This window comes from Eschrichtius robustus, chromosome 4 (genome assembly GCF_028021215.1).
Source record: "Eschrichtius robustus isolate mEscRob2 chromosome 4, mEscRob2.pri, whole genome shotgun sequence".
NCBI classification, from domain to species: Eukaryota; Metazoa; Chordata; class Mammalia; order Artiodactyla; family Eschrichtiidae; genus Eschrichtius; species Eschrichtius robustus.
The window spans coordinates 47,267,624-47,278,898 of NC_090827.1; positions in this window are offsets into that span (position 1 = coordinate 47,267,624).

The window sequence follows — 11,275 nt, forward strand, 5'->3', positions numbered from 1 at the left end:
ATCCCCGGCAACAACAATGCTTTTCAGGTAGCTTCGAGGCTGCATGAACAGAGATTTCCTAATGGGAATACAAGCCTTGTGCCATCAGTCTCCAATTTCTACGTTGATACGCAGCATACACGCAGGACCAGAGCTTCCTGGCTCTAGGCAGTTTTCTGATACCAAAACGGGTTCCGAAACAAGGTCCCTATGAGGCTTGGAAAGCTTACTACCGTTAAACTAAAGCAGAACAGCGATGAGGGCCTCATGGAGCTGCTGCATGCCTCCCGATTTGCAAGGATAATAAGGGCCTTACTTGGAAGTTAGTGCTCACGTTGACTTTCACTTTAGGTATAGAGCAGAGCAGGGTGAGCTTCCAACTAGGAACTGGAAGCACAAGGGTTCTTTCGAGAAAACTCATTTTCTTCTCTGAGCCATGCCGGTAGTAACTAAAGGACGGTAACAACAGTGCTCTTCAGGTAGCTTCGAGACTGCATGAGTGGAGCTTTCAAAATGGGAAAACAAGGTTTGTGTCTCAGTCTCACATTTCCAGATTGACACGCTGCAGAAGGACATGTTGATGCTAACAAGTCAAAAGAGATTCACGATACGCACTGGGGCTTTCCCTGATTCAAATTTGTTCTACGACCGCTTTTCTGCATGCAGCCAAATGCCTAAACAAAGGATGCGGGAGGGAGAATTAGAGGCTTGTGCATCTTCCAAAGACCTGCAGTGTTACACCAAGAACAGTGCTTTAATTGTACTTGGAATGCAAGCCGACCACCTCCTTGAGGATGCGTGACTCTAAGTGTAAAAGGTGAAAAGGGATTAGAAGAGAGTGTTTTTCTCAATAGAATTTAACTAAGGGAATGAGGTTACATCCATTTAATGGAGGACAGTCTAGAAGTGTGTTCCTGAAACCTGTGTAGAGCTGAGGTAATCTGGCTCTCCCAAGGAAGAGTGCAGTGTGTTGCCTTCCTCTAGCCAACACTGGGGTGTTCCAAGAGGCCTACGGGGCTGAAGTTGCTTACCTGGCCCTGAGCTTCCTGGCTCTTCTCAGTATAATGGTAGCAAAACTGGTGCTGAAACTAGGTCGCTAGGAGTCTTGAAAAGCTTACTACCGTGAAACTAAAGGAGAACAGTGAAGAAGGCCTCATGGAGCTGCTCCACGCCTCCCGTTTCGCTAGGAAAATCAGGGCTTTACTTCGAGGCTACGGCACACGTTGACTTTCACTTTAGGTATAGAGCAGAGCAGGGTGAGCTTCCAACTAGGAACTGGAAGCACAAGGTTTCATAAGGGAAACTCAAAATCTTCTCAGAACCGTGCAGGCAGTGACTAAAACCCCGGCAACAACAATGCTTTTCAGGTATAAAGGAGGCCGCATGAACAGAGCTTTCCAAATGGGCAAAGAAGCCTTGTGCCATCAGTCTCCAAATAGTAAGTTGGTACGCAGCATACACGCAGGACCAGAGCTTCCTGGCTCTAGGCAGTTTTTTGATACCGAAATGGGTGCTGAAACAAGGTCTCTAAGGAGTCTTGGAAAGCTTACTACCGTTAAACTAAAGGAGAACAGCGATGAAGGACTCAAGGAGCTGCTGCACGCCTCCCGTTTTGCCAGGATAATCAGGACATTACTTCGAGGCTAGTGCCCTCCTTGACCTTCACATTAGTTATAGAGCAGAGCAGGGTGAGCTTCCAACTAGGAACTGGAAGCACAGGGTTTCTTTCGGGAAAACTCATTTTCTTCGCAGAAGCAGGCGGGCAGTGACTAAATCCCCGGCAACAACAATGCTTTTCAGGTAGCTTCGAGGCTGCATGAACGGAGATTTCCTAATGGGAATACAAGCCTTGTGCCATCAGTCTCCAATTTCTAGGTTGATACGCAGCAAACACGCAGGAATAGAGCTTCCTGGCTCTAGGCAGTTTTCTGATACCAAAACGGGTTCTGAAGCAAGGTTCCTAGGAGTCTTGGGAAGCTTACTACCGTTAAACTAAAGCAGAACAGCGATGAGGGCCTCATGGAGCTGCTGCATGCCTCCCGATTTGCAAGGATAATAAGGGCCTTACTTGGAAGTTAGTGCTCACGCTGGCTTTCACTTTAGGTATAGAGCAGAGTAGGGTGAGCTTCCAACTAGGAACTGGAAGCACAAGGTTTCATGAGGGAAAACTCAAAATCTTCTCAGAACCATGCAGGCAGCGATTAAATCCACGGCAACAACAATGCTTTTCAGGTATCTTCTAGACTGCATGATGGAGCTTTCAAAATGGGAAAACAAGCTTTGTGACATCAGTTTCCCATTTCCAGATGGACACGCAGCAGAAGTACATGTTGATCCTAACAAGTCAAAAGAGATTCACGATATGCACTGGGGCGTTCCCTACTTCAAATTTGATCTACGACCGCTTTTCTGCATGCAGCCAAATGCCTAAACAAAGGATGCGGGAGGGAGACTTAGAGGCCTGTGCATCTTCCAAAGACCTGCAGTGTTACACCAAGAACAGTGCTTTAATTGTACTTGGAATGCAAGCCGACCACCTCCTTGAGGATGCGTGACTCTAAGTGTAAAAGGTGAAAAGGGATTAGAAGAGAGTGTTTTTCTCAATAGAATTTAACTAAGGGAATGAGGTTACATCCATTTAATGGAGGACAGTCTAGAAATGTGTTCCTGAAACCTGTGTAGAGCTGAGGTAATCTGGCTCTCCCAAGGAAGAGTGCAGTGTGTTGCCTTCCTCTAGCCAACACTGGGGTGTTCCAAGAGGCCTACGGGGCTGAAGTTGCTTACCTGGCCTTGAGCTTCCTGGCTCTACTCAGTATAATGGTAGCAAAACGGGTGCTGAAGCAAGGTCCCTAGGAGTCTTGAAAAATCTTACTTCCGTGAAACTAAAGCAGAACAGTGAAGAAAGCCTCATGGAGCTGCCCCAGGCCTCCCGTTTCGCTAGGAAAATCAGGGCTTTACTTCGAGGCTACGGCACACGTTGACTTTCACTTTAGGTATAGAGCAGAGCAGGGTGAGCTTCCAACTAGGAACTGGAAGCACAAGGTTTCATAGGGGAAAACTCAAACTCTTCTCAGAACCGTGCAGGCAGTGACTAAAACCCCGGCAACAACAATGCTTTTCAGGTATCAAGGAGGCCGCATGAACAGAGCTTTCCAATGGGCAAAGAAGCCTTGTGCCATCAGTCTCCAAATAGTAAGTTGGTACGCAGCATACACGCAGGACCAGAGCTTCCTGGCTCTAGGCAGTTTTTTGATACCGAAATGGGTGCTGAAACAAGGTCTCTAAGGAGTCTTGGAAAGCTTACTACCGTTAAACTAAAGGAGAACAGTGATGAAGGCCTCATGGAGCTGCTGCACGCCTCCCGTTTTGCCAGGATAATCAGGACATTACTTCGAGGCTAGTGCTCCCCTTGACCTTCACTTTAGTTATAGAGCAGAGCAGGGTGAGCTTCCAACTAGGAACTGGAAGCACAGGGTTTCTTTCGGGAAAACTCATTTTCTTCGCAGAAGCAGGCGGGCAGTGACTAAATCCCCGGCAACAACAATGCTTTTCAGGTAGCTTCGAGGCTGCATGAACAGAGATTTCCTAATGGGAATACAAGCCTTGTGCCATCAGTCTCCAATTTCTACGTTGATACGCAGCATACACGCAGGACCAGAGCTTCCTGGCTCTAGGCAGTTTTCTGATACCAAAACGGGTTCCGAAACAAGGTCCCTATGAGGCTTGGAAAGCTTACTACCGTTAAACTAAAGCAGAACAGCGATGAGGGCCTCATGGAGCTGCTGCATGCCTCCCGATTTGCAAGGATAATAAGGGCCTTACTTGGAAGTTAGTGCTCACGTTGACTTTCACTTTAGGTATAGAGCAGAGCAGGGTGAGCTTCCAACTAGGAACTGGAAGCACAAGGTTTCATGAGGGAAAACTCAAAATCTTCTCAGAACAATGCAGGCAGCGATTAAATCCACGGCAACAACAATGCTTTTCAGGTATCTTCTAGACTGCATGATGGAGCTTTCAAAATGGGAAAACAAGCGTTGTGACATCAGTTTCCCATTTCCAGATGGACACGCAGCAGAAGTACAATTTGATCCTAACAAGTCAAAAGAGATTCACGATACGCACTGGGGCTTTCCCTGATTCAAATTTGTTCTACGACCGCTTTTCTGCATGCAGCCAAATGCCTAAACAAAGGATAAGGGAGGGAGACTTAGAGGCTTGTGCATCTTCCAAAGACCTGCAGTTTTACACCATGAACAGTGCTTTAATTGTACTTGGAATGCAAGCTGACCACCTCCTTGAGGATGCGTGACTCTAAGTGTAAAAGGTGAAAAGGGATTAGAAGGGAGTGTTTTTCTCAGTAGAGTTCAGCTAGGGGAATGAGGTTACATCCATTTAATGGAGGACAGTCTAGAAGTGTGTTCCTGAAACCTGTGTAGAGCTGAGGTTATCTGGCTCTCCCAAGGAAGAGTGCAGTGTGTTGCCTTCCTCTAGCCAACCCTGAGGTGTTCCAGAGGCCTACGGGGCTGAAGTTGCTTACCTGGCCCTGAGCTTCCTGGCTCTTCTCAGTATAATGGTAGCAAAACGGGTGCTGAAGCAAGGTCCCTAGGAGTCTTGAAAAATCTTACTTCCGTGAAACTAAAGCAGAACAGTAAAGAAGGCCTCATGGATCTGCTCCACCCCTCCCGTTTCGCAAGGAAAATCAGGGCTTACTTCGAGGCTACGGCACACGTTGACTTTCACTTTAGTTATAGAGCAGAGCAGGGTGAGCTTCCAACTAGGAACTGGAAGCACAAGGTTTCATAAGGGAAAACTCAAAGTCTTCTCAGAACCGGGCAGGCAGTGACTAAAACCCCGGCAACAACAATGCTTTTCAGGTATCAAGGAGGCCGCATGAACAGAGCTTTCCAAATGGGCAAAGAAGCCTTGTGCCATCAGTCTCCAAATAGTAAGTTGGTACGCAGCATACACGCAGGACCAGAGCTTCCTGGCGCTAGGCAGTTTTCTGATACCGAAATGGGTGCTGAAACACAGTCTCTAAGGAGTCTTGGAAAGCTTACTACCGTTAAACTAAAGGAGAACAGCGATGAAGGCCTCATGGAGCTGCTGCACGCCTCCCGTTTTGCCAGGATAATCAGGACATTATTTCGAGGCTAGTGCCCTCCTTGACCTTCACATTAGTTATAGAGCAGAGCAGGGTGAGCTTCCAACTAGGAACTGGAAGCACAGGGTTTCTTTCGGGAAAACTCATTTTCTTCGCAGAAGCAGGCGGGCAGTGACTAAATCCCCGGCAACAACAATGCTTTTCAGGTAGCTTCGAGGCTGCATGAACAGAGATTTCCTAATAGGAATACAAGCCTTGTGCCATCAGCCTCCAATTTCTAGGTTGATACGCAGCATACACGCAGGACCAGAGCTTCCTGGCTCTAGGCAGTTTTCTGATACCAAAACGGGTTCTGAAGCAAGGTTCCTAGGAGTCTTGGGAAGCTTACTACCGTTAAACTAAAGCAGAACAGCGATGAGGGCCTCATGGAGCTGCTGCATGCCTCCCGATTTGCAAGGATAATAAGGGCCTTACTTGGAAGTTAGTGCTCACGCTGGCTTTCACTTTAGGTATAGAGCAGAGTAGGGTGAGCTTCCAACTAGGAACTGGAAGCACAAGGTTTCATGAGGGAAAACTCAAAATCTTCTCAGAACCATGCAGGCAGCGATTAAATCCACGGCAACAACAATGCTTTTCAGGTATCTTCTAGACTGCATGATGGAGCTTTCAAAATGGGAAAACAAGCTTTGTGACATCAGTTTCCCATTTCCAGATGGACACGCAGCAGAAGTACATGTTGATCCTAACAAGTCAAAAGAGATTCACGATATGCACTGGGGCGTTCCCTACTTCAAATTTGATCTACGACCGCTTTTCTACATGCAGCCAAATGCCTAAACAAAGGATGCGGGAGGGAGACTTAGAGGCCTGTGCATCTTCCAAAGACCTGCAGTGTTACACCAAGAACAGTGCTTTAATTGTACTTGGAATGCAAGCCGACCACCTCCTTGAGGATGCGTGACTCTAAGTGTAAAAGGTGAAAAGGGATTAGAAGAGAGTGTTTTTCTCAATAGAATTTAACTAAGGGAATGAGGTTACATCCATTTAATGGAGGACAGTCTAGAAATGTGTTCCTGAAACCTGTGTAGAGCTGAGGTAATCTGGCTCTCCCAAGGAAGAGTGCAGTGTGTTGCCTTCCTCTAGCCAACACTGGGGTGTTCCAAGAGGCCTACGGGGCTGAAGTTGCTTACCTGGCCTTGAGCTTCCTGGCTCTACTCAGTATAATGGTAGCAAAACGGGTGCTGAAGCAAGGTCCCTAGGAGTCTTGAAAAATCTTACTTCCGTGAAACTAAAGCAGAACAGTGAAGAAAGCCTCATGGAGCTGCCCCACGCCTCCCCTTTCGCTAGGAAAATCAGGGCTTTACTTCGAGGCTACGGCACACGTTGACTTTCACTTTAGGTATAGAGCAGAGCAGGGTGAGCTTCCAACTAGGAACTGGAAGCACAAGGTTTCATAGGGGAAAACTCAAACTCTTCTCAGAACCGTGCAGGCAGTGACTAAAACCCCGGCAACAACAATGCTTTTCAGGTATCAAGGAGGCCGCATGAACAGAGCTTTCCAATGGGCAAAGAAGCCTTGTGCCATCAGTCTCCAAATAGTAAGTTGGTACGCAGCATACACGCAGGACCAGAGCTTCCTGGCTCTAGGCAGTTTTTTGATACCGAAATGGGTGCTGAAACAAGGTCTCTAAGGAGTCTTGGAAAGCTTACTACCGTTAAACTAAAGGAGAACAGTGATGAAGGCCTCATGGAGCTGCTGCACGCCTCCCGTTTTGCCAGGATAATCAGGACATTACTTCGAGGCTAGTGCTCCCCTTGACCTTCACTTTAGTTATAGAGCAGAGCAGGGTGAGCTTCCAACTAGGAACTGGAAGCACAGGGTTTCTTTCGGGAAAACTCATTTTCTTCGCAGAAGCAGGCGGGCAGTGACTAAATCCCCGGCAACAACAATGCTTTTCAGGTAGCTTCGAGGCTGCATGAACAGAGATTTCCTAATGGGAATACAAGCCTTGTGCCATCAGTCTCCAATTTCTACGTTGATACGCAGCATACACGCAGGACCAGAGCTTCCTGGCTCTAGGCAGTTTTCTGATACCAAAACGGGTTCCGAAACAAGGTCCCTATGAGGCTTGGAAAGCTTACTACCGTTAAACTAAAGCAGAACAGCGATGAGGGCCTCATGGAGCTGCTGCATGCCTCCCGATTTGCAAGGATAATAAGGGCCTTACTTGGAAGTTAGTGCTCACGTTGACTTTCACTTTAGGTATAGAGCAGAGCAGGGTGAGCTTCCAACTAGGAACTGGAAGCACAAGGGTTCTTTCGAGAAAACTCATTTTCTTCTCTGAGCCATGCCGGTAGTAACTAAAGGACGGTAACAACAGTGCTCTTCAGGTAGCTTCGAGACGGCATGAGTGGAGCTTTCAAAATGGGAAAACAAGGTTTGTGTTTCAGTCTCACATTTCCAGATTGACACGCTGCAGAAGGACATGTTGATGCTAACAAGTCAAAAGAGATTCACGATACGCACTGGGGCTTTCCCTGATTCAAATTTGTTCTACGACCGCTTTTCTGCATGCAGCCAAATGCCTAAACAAAGGATGCGGGAGGGAGACTTAGAGGCTTGTGCATCTTCCAAAGACCTGCAGTGTTACACCAAGAACAGTGCTTTAATTGTACTTGGAATGCAAGCCGACCACCTCCTTGAGGATGCGTGACTCTAAGTGTAAAAGGTGAAAAGGGATTAGAAGAGAGTGTTTTTCTCAATAGAATTTAACTAAGGGAATGAGGTTACATCCATTTAATGGAGGACAGTCTAGAAGTGTGTTCCTGAAACCTGTGTAGAGCTGAGGTAATCTGGCTCTCCCAAGGAAGAGTGCAGTGTGTTGCCTTCCTCTAGCCAACACTGGGGTGTTCCAAGAGGCCTACGGGGCTGAAGTTGCTTACCTGGCCCTGAGCTTCCTGGCTCTTCTCAGTATAATGGTAGCAAAACTGGTGCTGAAACTAGGTCGCTAGGAGTCTTGAAAAGCTTACTACCGTGAAACTAAAGGAGAACAGTGAAGAAGGCCTCATGGAGCTGCTCCACGCCTCCCGTTTCGCTAGGAAAATCAGGGCTTTACTTCGAGGCTACGGCACACGTTGACTTTCACTTTAGGTATAGAGCAGAGCAGGGTGAGCTTCCAACTAGGAACTGGAAGCACAAGGTTTCATAAGGGAAACTCAAAATCTTCTCAGAACCGTGCAGGCAGTGACTAAAACCCCGGCAACAACAATGCTTTTCAGGTATAAAGGAGGCCGCATGAACAGAGCTTTCCAAATGGGCAAAGAAGCCTTGTGCCATCAGTCTCCAAATAGTAAGTTGGTACGCAGCATACACGCAGGACCAGAGCTTCCTGGCTCTAGGCAGTTTTTTGATACCGAAATGGGTGCTGAAACAAGGTCTCTAAGGAGTCTTGGAAAGCTTACTACCGTTAAACTAAAGGAGAACAGCGATGAAGGACTCAAGGAGCTGCTGCACGCCTCCCGTTTTGCCAGGATAATCAGGACATTACTTCGAGGCTAGTGCCCTCCTTGACCTTCACATTAGTTATAGAGCAGAGCAGGGTGAGCTTCCAACTAGGAACTGGAAGCACAGGGTTTCTTTCGGGAAAACTCATTTTCTTCGCAGAAGCAGGCGGGCAGTGACTAAATCCCCGGCAACAACAATGCTTTTCAGGTAGCTTCGAGGCTGCATGAACGGAGATTTCCTAATGGGAATACAAGCCTTGTGCCATCAGTCTCCAATTTCTAGGTTGATACGCAGCAAACACGCAGGAATAGAGCTTCCTGGCTCTAGGCAGTTTTCTGATACCAAAACGGGTTCTGAAGCAAGGTTCCTAGGAGTCTTGGGAAGCTTACTACCGTTAAACTAAAGCAGAACAGCGATGAGGGCCTCATGGAGCTGCTGCATGCCTCCCGATTTGCAAGGATAATAAGGGCCTTACTTGGAAGTTAGTGCTCACGCTGGCTTTCACTTTAGGTATAGAGCAGAGTAGGGTGAGCTTCCAACTAGGAACTGGAAGCACAAGGTTTCATGAGGGAAAACTCAAAATCTTCTCAGAACCATGCAGGCAGCGATTAAATCCACGGCAACAACAATGCTTTTCAGGTATCTTCTAGACTGCATGATGGAGCTTTCAAAATGGGAAAACAAGCTTTGTGACATCAGTTTCCCATTTCCAGATGGACACGCAGCAGAAGTACATGTTGATCCTAACAAGTCAAAAGAGATTCACGATATGCACTGGGGCGTTCCCTACTTCAAATTTGATCTACGACCGCTTTTCTGCATGCAGCCAAATGCCTAAACAAAGGATGCGGGAGGGAGACTTAGAGGCCTGTGCATCTTCCAAAGACCTGCAGTGTTACACCAAGAACAGTGCTTTAATTGTACTTGGAATGCAAGCCGACCACCTCCTTGAGGATGCATGACTCTAAGTGTAAAAGGTGAAAAGGGATTAGAAGAGAGTGTTTTTCTCAATAGAATTTAACTAAGGGAATGAGGTTACATCCATTTAATGGAGGACAGTCTAGAAATGTGTTCCTGAAACCTGTGTAGACCTGAGGTTATCTGGCTCTCCCAAGGAAGAGTGCAGTGTGTTGCCTTCCTCTAGCCAACACTGGGGTGTTCCAAGAGGCCTACGGGGCTGAAGTTGCTTACCTGGCCTTGAGCTTCCTGGCTCTACTCAGTATAATGGTAGCAAAACGGGTGCTGAAGCAAGGTCCCTAGGAGTCTTGAAAAATCTTACTTCCGTGAAACTAAAGCAGAACAGTGAAGAAAGCCTCATGGAGCTGCTCCACGCCTCCCGTTTCGCTAGGAAAATCAGGGCTTTACTTCGAGGCTACGGCACACGTTGACTTTCACTTTAGGTATAGAGCAGAGCAGGGTGAGCTTCCAACTAGGAACTGGAAGCACAAGGTTTCATAAGGGAAACTCAAAATCTTCTCAGAACCGTGCAGGCAGTGACTAAAACCCCGGCAACAACAATGCTTTTCAGGTATCAAGGAGGCCGCATGAACAGAGCTTTCCAATGGGCAAAGAAGCCTTGTGCCATCAGTCTCCAAATAGTAAGTTGGTACGCAGCATACACGCAGGACCAGAGCTTCCTGGCTCTAGGCAGTTTTTTGATACCGAAATGGGTGCTGAAACAAGGTCTCTAAGGAGTCTTGGAAAGCTTACTACCGTTAAACTAAAGGAGAACAGTGATGAAGGCCTCATGGAGCTGCTGCACGCCTCCCGTTTTGCCAGGATAATCAGGACATTACTTCGAGGCTAGAGCCCTCCTTGACCTTCACTTTAGTTATAGAGAAGAACAGGGTGAGCTTCCAACTAGGAACTGGAAGCACAGGGTTTCTTTCGGGAAAACTCATTTTCTTCGCAGAAGCAGGCGGGCAGTGACTAAATCCCCGGCAACAACAGTGCTTTTCAGGTAGCTTCGAGGCTGCATGAACAGAGATTTCCTAATGGGAATACAAGCCTTGTGCCATCAGTCTCCAATTTCTACGTTGATACGCAGCATACACGCAGGACCAGAGCTTCCTGGCTCTAGGCAGTTTTCTGATACCAAAACGTGTTCCGAAACAAGGTCCCTATGAGGCTTGGAAAGCTTACTACCGTTAAACTAAAGCAGAACAGCGATGAGGGCCTCATGGAGCTGCTGCATGCCTCCCGATTTGCAAGGATAATAAGGGCCTTACTTGGAAGTTAGTGCTCACGTTGACTTTCACTTTAGGTATAGAGCAGAGCAGGGTGAGCTTCCAACTAGGAACTGGAAGCACAAGGGTTCTTTCGAGAAAACTCATTTTCTTCTCTGAGCCATGCCGGTAGTAACTAAAGGACGGTAACAACAGTGCTCTTCAGGTAGCTTCGAGACTGCATGAGTGGAGCTTTCAAAATGGGAAAACAAGGTTTGTGTCTCAGTCTCACATTTCCAGATTGACACGCTGCAGAAGGACATGTTGATGCTAACAAGTCAAAAGAGATTCACGATACGCACTGGGGCTTTCCCTGATTCAAATTTGTTCTACGACCGCTTTTCTGCATGCAGCCAAATGCCTAAACAAAGGATGCGGGAGGGAGACTTAGAGGCTTGTGCATCTTCCAAAGACCTGCAGTGTTACACCAAGAACAGTGCTTTAATTGTACTTGGAATGCAAGCC